Below are 14,916 nucleotides of genomic sequence, written 5' to 3' on the forward strand. Positions count from 1 at the left end.
AAGTTGTGGGAGAAGATGCATTTTTAGTTGAAGTCACGTTTTTGACCCCTGTGACCCCTGCATGACCTTTGACCCCACAAGTTTCATGTGACATGTAGGGGCACGGTCAATGATCATTGTGACCAAGTTAGGTCAAAATCGATGTAAGCATGTGAGTGCTAGAGCAAATGTAATGGTTGACAGAAAGAAAGAAGAAAGAAGAAAGAAAGAACTAGACTTAGCTGTGGTCTAAGACCACGAACACAGCCGTGTTGTTACCCCTTAATGACCTTTGACCACAAAATATATGAAAACCCATAGACATTGGCTAATGTCAATGTATGTGTGTACGTGGCATCACTTTGCCATGTTATTTGTGGCAGAAGGGGCATTTTGAAAGTTTTTTGTGTCAAACCGGAAATGACCCTTAATGACCTATGACCCCAAATAAAAAATACCATATATACATTGGGAAAACACAATTCATGTGTGAACATACCATCACTCTCCTATGTTTTTCTTAGCTAATAAATTTTTTTGAAAATATTTCGATTTATACCGGAAGTGACCCCTTAATGACCTTTGACCCCAAATCTGTGTACACCACATTGACACTGGGTAATAACAATGCATGTGTGCAAGTGGTGTCACTGTCCTACGTAATTTGTGGGAGAAGATGCATTTTAAAGGTATTTCGTTTTATACAAGAAGTGAAACCTTAATGACCTGTGACCGCAAATAAAAAATACCACATATACATTGGATAACTGTAACTCATATGTGAACATACCGTTATTGTCCTATGTTTTCCTTAGATAATAAAATTTTTTGAAGGTATTCCGTTTTATACCGGAAGTGACCCCTTAATGACCTTTGACCCCAAATCTGTGTACACCTTATAGACACTGGGTAATTACAATGCATGTGTGCAAGTGACGTCACTGTTCTACGTAATTTGTAGGAGAAGATGCATTTTGAGTTGAAATCACGTTTTTTGACCCCTATGACCCCTGCGTGACCTTTGACCCCACAAGTTTCATGTGACATGTAAGGGCACGGTCAATGATCATTGTGACCAAGTTAGGTCAAAATCGATGTAAGCATGTGAGTGCTAGAGCAAATGTAATGGTTGACAGAAAGAAGAAAGAAGAAAGAAAGAAGAAAGAAAGAAAGAAGAACCTGTAAGAAAAAAGACACAGCCGTGACTAACGTCACGGCTGTGTAAGAACCTGTAAGAAAAAAGACACAGCCGTGACTAACGTCACGGCTGTGTAAAGAACTAGACTTAGCTGTGGTCTAAGACCACGAACACAGCCGTGTTGTGACCCCTTATTGACCTTTGACCCCAAAATATATGAAAGTCCCATAGACATTGGCAAGTGTCAATGTACATTTGCATGTGGCATCACTATGCTATGTTACTTGTGGCAGAAGGGGCATTTTGAAGGTTTTTCGTCTCAGACCGGAAGTGACCCCTTGATGACCTTTGACCCAAAATAAAAATACCACATATACACTGGGTAACCACAATTCATATATGAACATACCGTTACTGACCTTTGTTTTTCTTAGCTAATAAAATTTTTTTGAAGGTATTTCGTTTTATACCGGAAGTGATCCCTTAATGACCTTTGACCCCAAATCTGTGTACACCCCATATACACTGGGTAACACCAATGCATGTGTGCAAGTGGTATCACTGTCCTACGTAATTTGTGGAAGAAGATGCATTTTATAAGTATTTCGTTTTATACCGGAAGTGACCCCTTAATGACCTTTGACCCCAAATTAAAAAATACCACATATACAATGGGCAACCACAATTTATGTGTGCATATACCGTTACTGTCCTACGTTTTTCTTAGCTAATAAAAATTTTGGAAGATATTTCGTTTTATACCGGAAGTGCCCCCTGAATGACCTTTGACCCCAAATCTGTGTACACCCTATAGACACTAGGTAATTACAATACATGTGTGCAAGTGGCGTCACTGTCCTACGTAATTTGTGGGAGAAGATGCATTTTAAAAGTTATTTCGTTTTATACCGGAAGTGACCCCTTAATGACCTTTGACCCATATAAGAAAAATATCACATATACACTAGGTAACTGCAAATCAGATGTGAACATACCGTTACTGCGCTATATTTTGTTTAGCTAATAAAATTGTTTGAAGGTATTTCGTTTTTTACCGGAAGTGACCCCTTAATGACCTTTGACCCCAAATCTGTGTACACCAAATAGACACTGGGTAATCACAATGCACGTGTGCAAGTGGCATCACTGTCCTACGTTATATGTGGGAGAAGATGCATTTTGAGCTGAAATTACGTTTTTGACCTCTGTGACCCCTGCGTGACCTTTGACCCCACAAGTTTCATGTGACATGTAGGGGCACGGTCAGTGATCATTGTGACCAAGTTAGGTCAAAATCGATGTAAGCATGTGAGTGCTAGAGCAAATGTAATGGTTGACAGAAAGAAAGAAAGAAAGAAGAAAGAACCTGTAAGAAAAAAGACACAGCCGTGACTAACGTCACGGCTGTGTAAATAGGGCCAATAACTACTCATCTAATCATTTATTTTTAATATTGTGGCCAATTTGACTTTCAAGCCTTCCGAATTCGGCACATTTGCACTACATGCAATCAACTTTTGGGTCCAAATTTTGACCCCCCCCTACTCAAACTTGAAATGGCTGCCACAGAAAATCCGTAAGAGCTACAGACTTCAAATTTGCAGGTTGTTAATATTTTTACAGGTACAATATATGACTAAAATATAAAGCAAATCTGAGGGGTCAGGTGGGCGCCTACTTGATTTCATATGGAATGACCCATATGTAGTACAAAACTCATACTTTAAAAACTAATAATTATAATACTTAACTGATTATGGTGTTCAATCATGATTAGAAAAAAACACCAAACACAGTCGTCGCCAATACTCAATAAATCGATTTTTTTTTTAAATTTATTTTCGTGAAGCTGATCTTTCACCTCTGTGCGCCCTCCTGATGGGATAATAGGAATTGACCCCATTTCCGACCGCGATTGAGGACGTTTTTACTCTCTTCAACAGGTACGATTCGCTAAACTCGACACCTTTATGTGGTGACCTCAATCACATGGGCCGAGTAAGAGTTATTCACTGTTATTACCACACAAAACGCACGCGTTCCCCATGGCTGCTGAGCAGGGACAGGCGATTTGCGCGGAACTTTTTTTCCGCGCAATCCCGCGCAATTTGCTATTTTTTTCCTATGGGCAGGGATACATGATTTGCACTGAAAATCAGTTCCGCGCAATCTCCGCGCAATTTGCTATTTTTTTCCGCGCAAATCGCCTGTCCCTGCTGCTGAGCCATGAAAAAAATGTTCCTTCATTTTATTTAAATTAGCCGCCCTTACCACTTTGGGTGCCGCCTATAGAAGGTTTGCGTGCTTGCGCCCAAATTGGGACAAATCAGCGCACCCTATTGTGCAGTGTGAGAACAATGGTATCACTTTCTCAAGTGCTGTGCTTACACATAACTTTCTATTCATCGCTTATTGACAGTTACCTGCCAGGAAAAGCATCAATATACTGTCGGGTCAGTGACCAACTTAATGGCGGAACTCCTTTGTTCGAAACAATGGTGTCAATGTTATGAATATAGCTTGTCGGCAAATTAAATCGACATCAAAGGAACAATGCGTTACATAATCTATTGCTTCTCCTTCCTATCTAAGTTTCTTGGTCTGGGCTATATTCAGTATCGAAGTTACGTAAATTTACTATGTCAACGGTCACGCTAAATTGATAATGACGATGACACTTGGTACTTGGTTGATATCCTCCTGAGAACGCCATAAGGTAAATAATAATAGGTCTACTAATAGTAATACTAATACTAATAAAAAAAAAAAATGGTAATAATTATTAATAAATGATGATACTAATTATAATTTCTAATGACTATTTTAATAAAGTAACTAAAATTATGCGCAAGAATGCAGAACAATCCTATAGCGCATAAAAAAGCGCCCGGTAAGGGACTCGAACCCTTGGCCCTCAGATTAAAAGTCTGATGCTCTACCGACTGAGCTAACCGGGCTCGTTAATTGTTGAAATGATGTAACCAAATTTGTTCATTCACCAACGTTATCAATTCGTCGGCTGTATTCCATAGTGGCGTATAGTGATTTTTGGTCATTTTTTTGAAAATTGGCACATATGTCTTTAATGATGTTCTCTTTCATTTTTCTAAGTCTCATCAGTCATAATTAGCTAATTAATTAGTAATTGATTAATTAAATGTGGCGTATAGTTACAAAGTGACATTTTTCGTATTCCATAGTGGCGTATCGACCATACGCCACTTTTTATACACATTTTATAATTATGAAATATCGGCAAAATGAAAAACATCGTATGTCATAGTGGCGTACGCGTATCGGACCTATACGCCACTATGGAATACGATGTTTTTCATTTTGCCGATATTTCATAATTATAAAATGTGTATAAAAAGTGGCGTATGGTCGATACGCTACTATGGAATACGAAAAAGGTTAGTGTATTGCGTTTTGTTCGTTTTCCATATTGACGTATAGTTTTATTGTCAGTTTGCCAGCAAAAGTATGTATTTATTTCTTTTGAAAAATATATAACAATAAAATCTATTTAGTTTACTACAGAAATTTCACATCATTTACAAAATATAATGAATGTCTGATTTACACAACTCGATTTTAAATTGGCATTTCTTCAAACCCGATTTTCTCGAAAAGTTGTTTATTCGCGGCGCCCCACTATACGCCACTATGGAATACGGACGACGAATTGTTATCATTTTTTATTTATATTTGTTCCGATAACTACCTACCTACCTCCTGATAGCGTTCTGCATCTTTGCATCTGCTGCCTGACTAAAAAAAAACTTTCATAAAATGATCCATGCCAAAACTGAAGATACTAAACTAAGTTGTAAATGCAAGTAAGTAATAATAAAACTACATGTAATATTAATAATAATTTCCATTAATAAATGTGACGTGTCATGTCAAAAGGAGACCATTTTTGGCAGGATTGTAAATGGAGAAATAGCCAAAAATCTGCCCAGGGGAGATTTTTCACAACTTGGGTTTGTTGCGAATTTGTGATGTTATTAATGTTTAAAATATTGTCTGATAGTTTCAGACTAGAATATAACTGGCATTTTGTATTTTTGAGACATTCGTCTATTTTTATAATAGAGGCCCTGCATGAAATTATCGATTGGCTCCAAACAAAGGATTTGAGCCGGTGTCCTTTACCGTAGTTATGGCGGAGTGCAGTCCATTCAATCAAATGTTGTCATCAACCAATTTGATCGTAGTGCAGGGTTATATGTGTGAGACGAACTGTCACGGTAGATTGCAATCATGCTTTTGTTGAATGCATTATTTTGAGTAGTCCGCCATATTTACGGGGTGATACGTCACTTACGAACTCAATATCTTCGCTTAGGAATGTCCGATTTCATTGGGGAAAACGCCATTGTGAAGCAAAATATCTCTTTATTTAAGGGCTGGGGTATGAGCGACCTTGAAGTTCCGGTATCTGGAGAGGGGAAGCAATGAGTTACCCCAAATCACAGCGGCAGGTAGTGACTGGGCCGCCGAGTGCTAATATATATTTATTTTGGAAGGTTCGTGTTTATTTTAAATTTGGGGGCGTTTTTCCAAAATTTGATATTTTTGGTCATATTTCAAAAAAAGCGACATGCCAAAGACAACTCTTTGGGCACATAGTTTGTTATTGTTATTGCAGTTCTTTTCCACATACCTACGTTAACATTCGATTGGGTGATTTACTAATATTATATATTTTATGACTGCAATTTGGCGTTTTCAATGCGTTTTACACGTATCATGAAATTAACGCAAATATCTAGTCACGCTGCTTTTAGAATTTTTACCTGATCGTCGGCTTTTGCAGGCAACAGAATGCAGATTGGCTCACGATAGATGTCGTATTCCTCTATGTGGTTCACTCATTGATAAAATGAGTTTGCATTCCTTGTAACAACACACACATTGCCGTCTGGAAACCGGGTCTGGTACTGATTTTGGGACAGCCAATAGACTTCAGCGCCGTATCAAATCTCATAAAAACCACACGACTGACGACTATGTGTTTATGTTTCCCGCACGAAAGCTTGTGTCTACATCTATTACTATACTTCTTTGGAAACGTTGACCTTTGACCATTCTTTGTATAACGCCCTGATATGACCTTGATATGTTCGCTTGATTGGGTACGTTATAGCATCCATTTCATTGAGGTGTTAGGACTTGGTCAGTATAATACCAGGGGGATGACACTCTATTCACGTGGTTTCTTTTCCAACGCTAAAAGATTACGAATTTTGGTGGTTTGTAAATGAAAAGTGTCCGCACTATTGATTGATTACGTAACTGTTATGAATAATTTATTAGTTTTTCAATGCAATCGCCTCGACCCATTAATACATAATCTGTATTTATTAAAGTACTTGGAATAGCAATCTGGTGAGTTCACTGAACTACGCCCAAATACTGATGGAGTTTTAATGGCGCTAATCCTCTCCATACACAGATGAACAAATACAATAGGAGAAGGTCAACACATATGACCTCCTATATGACATGTTATATGAGATGTACAACAACCTGAATATCATAAAGATCAGTGTTCGTTTGTGCATATGAACTGCATATTTACAATACTAAATATTACTCGTTATATATTATGTCAAATATTGGTATTATGACAACACGGTATATACATTGTATATATAAAACGACTAATAGATCCTACTATCATGGCGTCAGGTCATTGGTTCATCATATCCCGTATGTTTCTTAAAATTCATTCATATTTGAGACAAATTTCTGTGCCCATTTTATAGGCGTACAGGTGGATCCGGTTTTTTTTTTTTTTTTCATTTCTTTTTTGATGAAAGAATTAAGGTTTTCCACTGCACGGAGGCCACTATGTGATACTAATTTAATGCTATTTGTAAATGAATGCGGATTCCCGGTTGTTGTTTTTCCACAGTGTGACAACTGTCCACCCATCCAGACAACATCATCACATAATAAAACGTCTGTATTTTTACGATGAGTAAATATTAAACTGAACTTTGCCTTGGAACATTGTGTAAGACGGTGTAAGATTTTGTGGGCGCCCTCAACATTATTATCCTCTTTGTATCCGTAAATGACATGGCATAGACTGTGTGAATTCTATGAAGACTAGGGGCCTACTTATACATGGGGTCATATCCATGGACACAAGTAACGATAATTGACAATACGATACGCGACTGTATTTAGGGAGGCTAACCACTAATAATTAATAATGCCGGGTAGGGCCTACTCCTGGGCGACTCGTGTGGGCAAGGACGCTTAGGACGGTGACCAAATGAGTCTCAAATTTCACCGGGAGGGGCACTCAAGTATGATAATGTAGGCCTATACGCATGTGTGGCCAACTTTTTTAAACACCCCCCTAAAACGAGTTTTACCCTACCAGCAAATTTAGGATCAATATGCCTAAGCTAACTTAATACACTAAAGGAAGTTCTGGATGAGAAAACGGACATTTTGATGAGAAACGGCCAAAATGGTGAGAATTTAAATTTTCTCATTCTTTTGGATGAGAAACTTCCTGGTGTGTGTGTCAATCATTATTGTCTTATTAAAATCCGGGACTTTGGTTGACCTGTGCTAGACTCCAGCACATGTTAATGACGCAAAGACAGTTGTGGTAACACCATGGTCGCAGACCTGCAAAAAAAGCTCAAAAACAGATAGTAATGAAACCAGTTTTTATTTTCCTTGCTCTAGCGAGTTCACAGAGAAGGTGTTTCTAGTACAATGCAGCGTCGGACTCTAGCTGAGAGCGTAGCCTGAGTCCAAACGGACTCCAAGAAGGGCTCTCCATACACAAATGAACAAACACAAAGGAAAGTAGTCTCCTCCGTGACCAGCTTGATTTCGATGGAGCGAAACCAAATTGGCTGCAGAGGAGACGGGTAATTTTGCCATGCAAATGAGGTGGGTGCCCTCTCAAGAATAACTAGACTTAGCTGTGGTCTAAGACCACGAACACAGCCGTGTTGTGACCCCTTAATCACCTTTGACCCCAAAATATATGAAAACCCCATAGACATTGGCTAATGTCAATGCTTGTGTCCACGTGGCATCACTTTGCTATGCTTTTTGTGGCAGAAGGGGCATTTTGAAGGTATATCGTTTTATACCGGAAGTGACCCCTTACTGACCTTTGACCCCAAATAGGTGTACACCATATAGACACTGTGTTATAACAATGCATGTGTGCAAGTGGCGTCACTGTCCTACGTAATTTGTGGAAGAAGAAGCATTTTAAAGATATTTGGTTTTATACCGGAAGTGACCCCTTAATGACCTTTGACCCCAAATCTGTGTACACCCCATAGACACTGGGTAATAACAATGCGTGTGTGCAAGTGACGTCACTGTCCTACATAATCTGTGGAAGAAGATGCATTTTAAAGGTATTTCGTTTTATACCGGAAGTGACCCCTTAATGAGATTTGACCCCAAATAAAAAAATACCACATATACATTGGGTGACTTCAGATCATGTGTGAACATACCGTTACTGTCCCATGTTTTACTTAGCTAATAAAATATTTTGAAGGTATATCGTTTTATACCGGAAGTGACCCCTTATTGACCTTTGACCCCAAATAGGTGTACACCATATAGACACTGTGTTATAACAATGCATGTGTGCAAGTGGCGTCACTGTCCTACGTAATTTGTGGAAGAAGAAGCATTTTAAAGATATTTGGTTTTATACCGGAAGTGACCCCTTAATGACCTTTGACCCCAAATCTGTGTACACCCCATAGACACTGGGTAATAACAATGCATGTGTGCAAGTGGCGCCTCTGTCCCACATAATTCGTGGAAGAAGATGCATTTTTAAAGGTATTTCTTTTTATACCGGAAGTGACCCCTTAATGAGCTTTGACCCCAATTAAAAAAATACCACATATACATTCGGTGACTGCAGATCATATGTGAACATACCGTTACTGTGCTAAGTTTTACTTAGCTAATACAAATTTGTGATGGTTTTTCGTTTTATACCGGAAGTGACCCCTTAATGACCTTTGACCCCAAATATGTGTACACCACATAGACCCTGGGTAATAACAATGCATGTGTGCAAGTGGGGTCGCTGTCCTACGTAAGATGTGGGAGAAGATGTATTTTTAGTTGAAATCACGTTTTTGACCCCTATGACCCCTGCCTGACCTTTGACCCCACAAGTTTCATGTGACATGTAGGGGCAAGGTCAATGATCATTGTGACCAAGTTAGGTCAAAATCGATGTAAGCATGTGAGTGCTAGAGCAAATGTAATGGTTGACAGAAGAAGAAGAAAGAAGAAGAAAGAAAGAACTAGACTTAGCTGTGGTCTAAGACCACGAACACAGCCGTGTTGTGACCCCTTACTGACCTTTGACCCCAAAATATATGAAAACCCCATAGGCATTGGCTAATGTCAATGTATGCGTGCACGTGGCATTACTTTGCCATGTTATTTGTGGCAGAAGGGACATTTTGAATGTTTTTCGTCTCAGACCGGAAGTGACCCTTTAATGACCTTTGACCCCAAATCTGTGTACACCCCATGGACACTGGGTAATAACAATGCATGTGTGTAAGTGGCATTACTGTCCTGCGTAATTTGTGGGAGAAGATGCATTTTAAAGGTATTTCGTTTTATACCGGAAATGACCCCTTAATGACCTTTGACCCCAAATAAAAAATACCATATATACATTGGTTAAAAAACAATTCATGTGTGAACATACCATCACTGTCCTGTTTTTCTTAGCTAATAAAATGTTTTGAAGATATTTCGATTTATACCGGAAGTGGCCCCTTAATGACCTTTGACCCCAAATCTGTGTACACCACATTGACACTGGGTAATAACAATGCATGTGTGCAAGTGGTGTCACTGTCCTACGTAATTTCTGGGAGAAGATGCATTTTAAAGGTATTTCGTTTTATTCCGGAAGTGACCCCTTAATGACCTTTGACCCCAAACAAAAAAATACAACATATACATTGGTTAAAAACAATTCATGTGTGAACATACCATCACTGTCCTATGTTTTTCTTAGCTAATAAAATGTTTTGAAGATATTTCGTTTTATACCGGAAGTGACCCTTTAATGACCTTTGACCCCAAATCTGTGTACACCATATAGACACTGGATAATAACAATGGATGTGTGCAAGTGACGTCACTGTCCTACGTAATTTGTAGGAGAAGATGCATTTTGAGTTGAAATCACGTTTTTGACCCCTATGACCCCTACGTGACCTTTGACCCCACAAGTTTCATGTGACATGTAGGGGCACAGTCAATGATCATTGTGACCAAGTTAGGTCAAAATCGATGTAAGCATGTGAGTGCTAGAGCAAATTTAATGGTTGACAGAAAGAAGAAAGAAAGAAGAAGAAGAACCTGTAAGAAAAAAGACACAGCCGTGACTAACGTCACGGCTGTGTAAAGAAAGAACCTGTAAGAAAAAAGACACAGCCGTGACTAACGTCACGGCTGTGTAACTACTCTCTGATAATACTTGCAGGGATACAATAGTTTAACATGGTGTGTGAGCATGGTGAAAGACTCATTATTGATTAGGCGCGGACATATTAAAGGCACAGGTCCTTTGCGTGTATAGCAGAAAATTATAATAGAATGTGTGAATAGAATGTTTGGAATTTTGCAACTAAAATACTAACTGCATTCTGCATTATGTATTTATTTATTTATTTAGGCCTATGCCTATTTATTTATTTACTGACTTACCGGTATTTATTTATTTTATTTATTTGGTATATTAGTTAGTAGGCCTAGTTAGTAATATTCCATGATAGGCCTACGTCGGTTTATTATTGATTGTTGATAACTTGACAACTTGATTGATTGATCGATTGATAGTCATTTCACATTATATTCCTAGTTTATAGGCCAATTTGAATAACATCGTACATTAGATAAATAGACCTATCAGTATTGATTTATTCTATTCAGCAATATCAAGGATTACTATCAAACTTCTCATAGCTGATTGTCAGTTGGCTCAGTGGTAACGCAGTAGGTTTTACAACACCGAGGTCCCGGGTTCGATTCCCACCTCTGCCTATTTTTTGCAAGGCTGGGAAAAAAATAAAATTTCTGGACTGCAAACTTATTTGGCGCGCGATCTGAGCTGGTCCTTTTCTGGTGGCTGTGTCTGTTACAGGCACACTCCCTCTGCATCCAAACCAGGTTCACGCTCATTAGACCTCCCTTAAGATATGTAAAAATCTCCAAATTGATAACCTGCCCAAAAGTGTCTTCTTTTGACATGACACGTCACAAATAACTAAAATTAATCCTGCAGAATAAGTCAATATGACGCATAAAATGCGCCCGGTAAGGGACTCGAACCCTTGACCCTCAGATTAAAAGTCTGATGCTCTACCGACTGAGCTAACCGGGCTCGTGTACTGCAGGTATGATGTAAGCAGTTTTGTGCATTCACCAGGCATCAAGCGGGCATCAATTCACTCTCAACTGCTTTGCCGGTATAATACTCATCTTTCAGATCATGTTCAGATAAATATATACAATTAGAATTTGTTAACAATTGTTATCATTTTTATTGTGATTTGTTCAGCATCTTTGCATTTGCTGCCTGACTCTTTCATAAAGTGATCCATGCCAAAAAACGAAGATACTAAAATAAGTTGTAAATGCAGGTAAATAATAGTAAAAATACATGTAATAATAATTTCCATTTATAAATAACTAAAATTAATCATGCATCCAATATGGCGCATAAAAAATGCGCCCGGTAAGGGACTCGAACCCTTGGCCCTCAGATTAAAAGTCTGATGCTCTACCGACTGAGCTAACCGGGCTCGTGTACTGCAGGTATGATGTAAGCATTTTTGTGCATTCACCAGGCATCAAGCGGACATCGATTCACTCTCAACCGATTTGCATACTGCAGTTACTGTCCGTTTTCCTATACACAATACACAGTGCTCTTACCATTGACGCGTGACCTCTACAAATAGCCTACGTTAAAAGTATGGGGATTTGCCTAGTTAACGTCGCTGTGTGAAAAATAACCGGCCAATATTAAAAGTACTCTTCTAAAGTTCTAGAAAATATAGTTTTGTAACATGTCCTAAATTTTTAGCTAATTTAGATGTTTGGAAATATGCGTACTTTGGTGTTTTAGTGTATGTTATAGGTAATAGTACATTGCCTAGTTAACGTCGCTGTGTGAAAAATAACCGGCCAATATTAAAAGTACTCTTCTAAAATTCTAGAATATAGTTTTGTAACATGTCCTAAATTTTTAGCTTATTTAGATGTTTGGAAATATGCGTACTTTGGTGTTTTAGGAAGGATATGTAAACGACAGATAACACCAAAATATGAAGAAATTATTTCCAAACCGTGTTAAGTCAACAATCAATATGTTGCTCATTTTCAAGAATGCTGGTTAACAAAAAGCAGGCCATTGTCTCATTTCGTGAACAAAGGTCCACATACCATTGTTTCCGCGCGTTTCCTTTATAATCGGTTACCCAACTGAAGCTATAAATACCAGCTCATTGCGATACCGCACATATAAAACAGACACATGTGCACAACCAGAGACGATATGGTTTAATCAGTTGAGCTGTTTTCAATGAGTGTTATCTTGGTTTAATAGCTTTTAATGGGGTTTAAGTCCTGCAAAGGTCGAGGTGAATTCTACTGTAGACATGACTGCATCATGGCCGGTGTAATTATACGGTGTTGTATTGTAGGACGCTAATTATGTAATAGGTATATTTTTAAAGTGTCGTCGAGTAACCAAGGGAACAAGACATGGCAGTGCAATTGCAAATTGTATAGAAATGTACGTGTGATTTTACATTATCAACTCATTTTTCAGATAAATATATACAATTAGAATTCGTTATCAATTGTTATCATTTTTATTGTGATTTGTTCAGCATCTTTGCATCTGCTGCCTGAAAAAAACTTTAATAAAGTGATCCATACCAAAAAATGAAGATACTAAAATAAGTTGTAAATACAGGTAAATAATAGTAAAAATACATGTAATAATAATTTCCATTTATAAATAACTAAAATTAATCATGCATCCAATATGGCGCATAAAAATGCGCCCGGTAAGGGACTCGAACCCTTGGCCCTCAGATTAAAAGTCTGATGCTCTACCGACTGAGCTAACCGGGCTCGTGTACTGCAGGTATGATGTAAGCATTTTTGTTTAGTGTACAATTAGAATTCGTTATCAATTGTTATCATTTTTATTGTGATTTGTTCAGCATCTTTGCATCTGCTGCCTGAAAAAAACTTTAATAAAGTGAATCCATACCAAAAAATGAAGATACTAAAATAAGTTGTAAATGCAGGTAAATAATAGTAAAAATACATGTAATAATAATTTCCATTTATAAATAACTAAAATTAATCATGCATCCAATATGGCGCATAAAAAATGGGCCCGGTAAGGGACTCGAACCCTTGGCCCTCAGATTAAAAGTCTGATGCTCTACCGACTGAGCTAAGCGGGCTCGTGTACTGCAGGTATGATGTAAGCAGTTTTGTGCATTCACCAGGCATCAAGAGGGCATCAATTCACTCTCAACTGCTTTGCCGGTATAATACTCATCTTTCAGATCATGTTCAGATAGATATATACACTAAGCCAAAAAAGAAACTTATAATTTTTCACAAGGTCATATCTTAAAATCCTCTCCATAAAAATGAACAAAAATTGCACACAGGATTACTTCAATACTCTACTCTAAACACTGTTCAGTAACCAAACAGTTGTCCAACTGACACAACCGCAAAATGCACTGACATGCAACACCGTGCTGGACCACATTCACAGCGCAACAGATTTCTTTGGCTGTGTTCCAATTATTCGCCTGTACATGAACAAAAATTACACACAGGATTACTTCAATACTTTACTCTAAACACATGTCAGTAACCAAGCAGTTGTCCAACTGACACAACAGTAAAATGCACTGACACGGAACAGCTTCCGGGATCACATTCACAGGCGAATAATTGGAACCCAGCCAAAGAAATCTGTTGCGCTGTGAATGTGGTCCATGAAGGTGTTGCATGTCAGTGCATTTTGCTGTTGTGTCAGTTGGACAACTGCATAGTTAGTGACATGTATTTAGAGTAGAGTATTGAGGCAATCCTGTGTGTAATTTTGGTTAATTTTGATAGACAGGATTTTAAGATATGACCTTGTGAAAAATTATAAGTTCCTTTTTTGGCTTAGTGTACAATTAGAATTTGTTAACAATTGTTATCATTTTTATTGTGATTTGTTCAGCATCTTTGCATTTGCTGCCTGACTCTTTCATAAAGTGATCCATGCCAAAAAACGAAGATACTAAAATAAGTTGTAAATGCAGGTAAATAATAGTAAAAATACATGTAATAATAATTTCCATTTATAAATAACTAAAATTAATCATGCATCAATATGGCGCATAAAAATGCGCGCGGTAAGGAACTCGAACCCTTGGCCCTCAGATTAAAAGTCTGATGCTCTACCGACTGAGCTAACCGGGCTCGTGTACTGCAGGTATGATGTAAGCATTTTTGTGCATTCACCAGGCATCAAGCGGGCATCGATTCACTCTCAACTGCTATGCCGGGATCGTGAACCGGGCTCGTGAACTGCGGACATGATGTAAGCAGTTTTGTTCATTCACCAGGCATCAAGCCGACATCGATTCACTCTCAACCGCTATGGTTAAAGGGAACAAGACATGGCAGTGCAATAGAGGTTATCCATGTTCTATAAGATGCATGTCCTATCA

General features: G+C 38.2%; 6 non-coding genes across 6 annotated transcripts; all 6 read right to left on the minus strand.

Moving 5' to 3' along the window:
* Window positions 1-4,001: 4,001 nt before the first annotated feature.
* On the minus strand, window positions 4,002-4,074 carry Trnak-uuu (transfer RNA lysine (anticodon UUU)). The gene has a single exon. It is a non-coding gene; the product is annotated as a tRNA-Lys (tRNA).
* A 7,393-nt stretch (window positions 4,075-11,467) lies between these two features.
* Window positions 11,468-11,540, minus strand: Trnak-uuu (transfer RNA lysine (anticodon UUU)). Its single transcript has one exon. It is a non-coding gene; the product is annotated as a tRNA-Lys (tRNA).
* Window positions 11,541-11,888: 348 nt separating this feature from the next.
* Trnak-uuu (transfer RNA lysine (anticodon UUU)) lies at window positions 11,889-11,961 on the minus strand. The gene has a single exon. It is a non-coding gene; the product is annotated as a tRNA-Lys (tRNA).
* A 1,266-nt stretch (window positions 11,962-13,227) lies between these two features.
* Window positions 13,228-13,300, minus strand: Trnak-uuu (transfer RNA lysine (anticodon UUU)). Its single transcript has one exon. It is a non-coding gene; the product is annotated as a tRNA-Lys (tRNA).
* Window positions 13,301-13,568: 268 nt separating this feature from the next.
* On the minus strand, window positions 13,569-13,641 carry Trnak-uuu (transfer RNA lysine (anticodon UUU)). Its single transcript has one exon. It is a non-coding gene; the product is annotated as a tRNA-Lys (tRNA).
* A 951-nt stretch (window positions 13,642-14,592) lies between these two features.
* Window positions 14,593-14,665, minus strand: Trnak-uuu (transfer RNA lysine (anticodon UUU)). The gene has a single exon. It is a non-coding gene; the product is annotated as a tRNA-Lys (tRNA).
* Window positions 14,666-14,916: the final 251 nt, after the last annotated feature.

Source organism: Amphiura filiformis, chromosome 4, assembly GCF_039555335.1.
Source record: "Amphiura filiformis chromosome 4, Afil_fr2py, whole genome shotgun sequence".
NCBI classification, from domain to species: Eukaryota; Metazoa; Echinodermata; class Ophiuroidea; order Amphilepidida; family Amphiuridae; genus Amphiura; species Amphiura filiformis.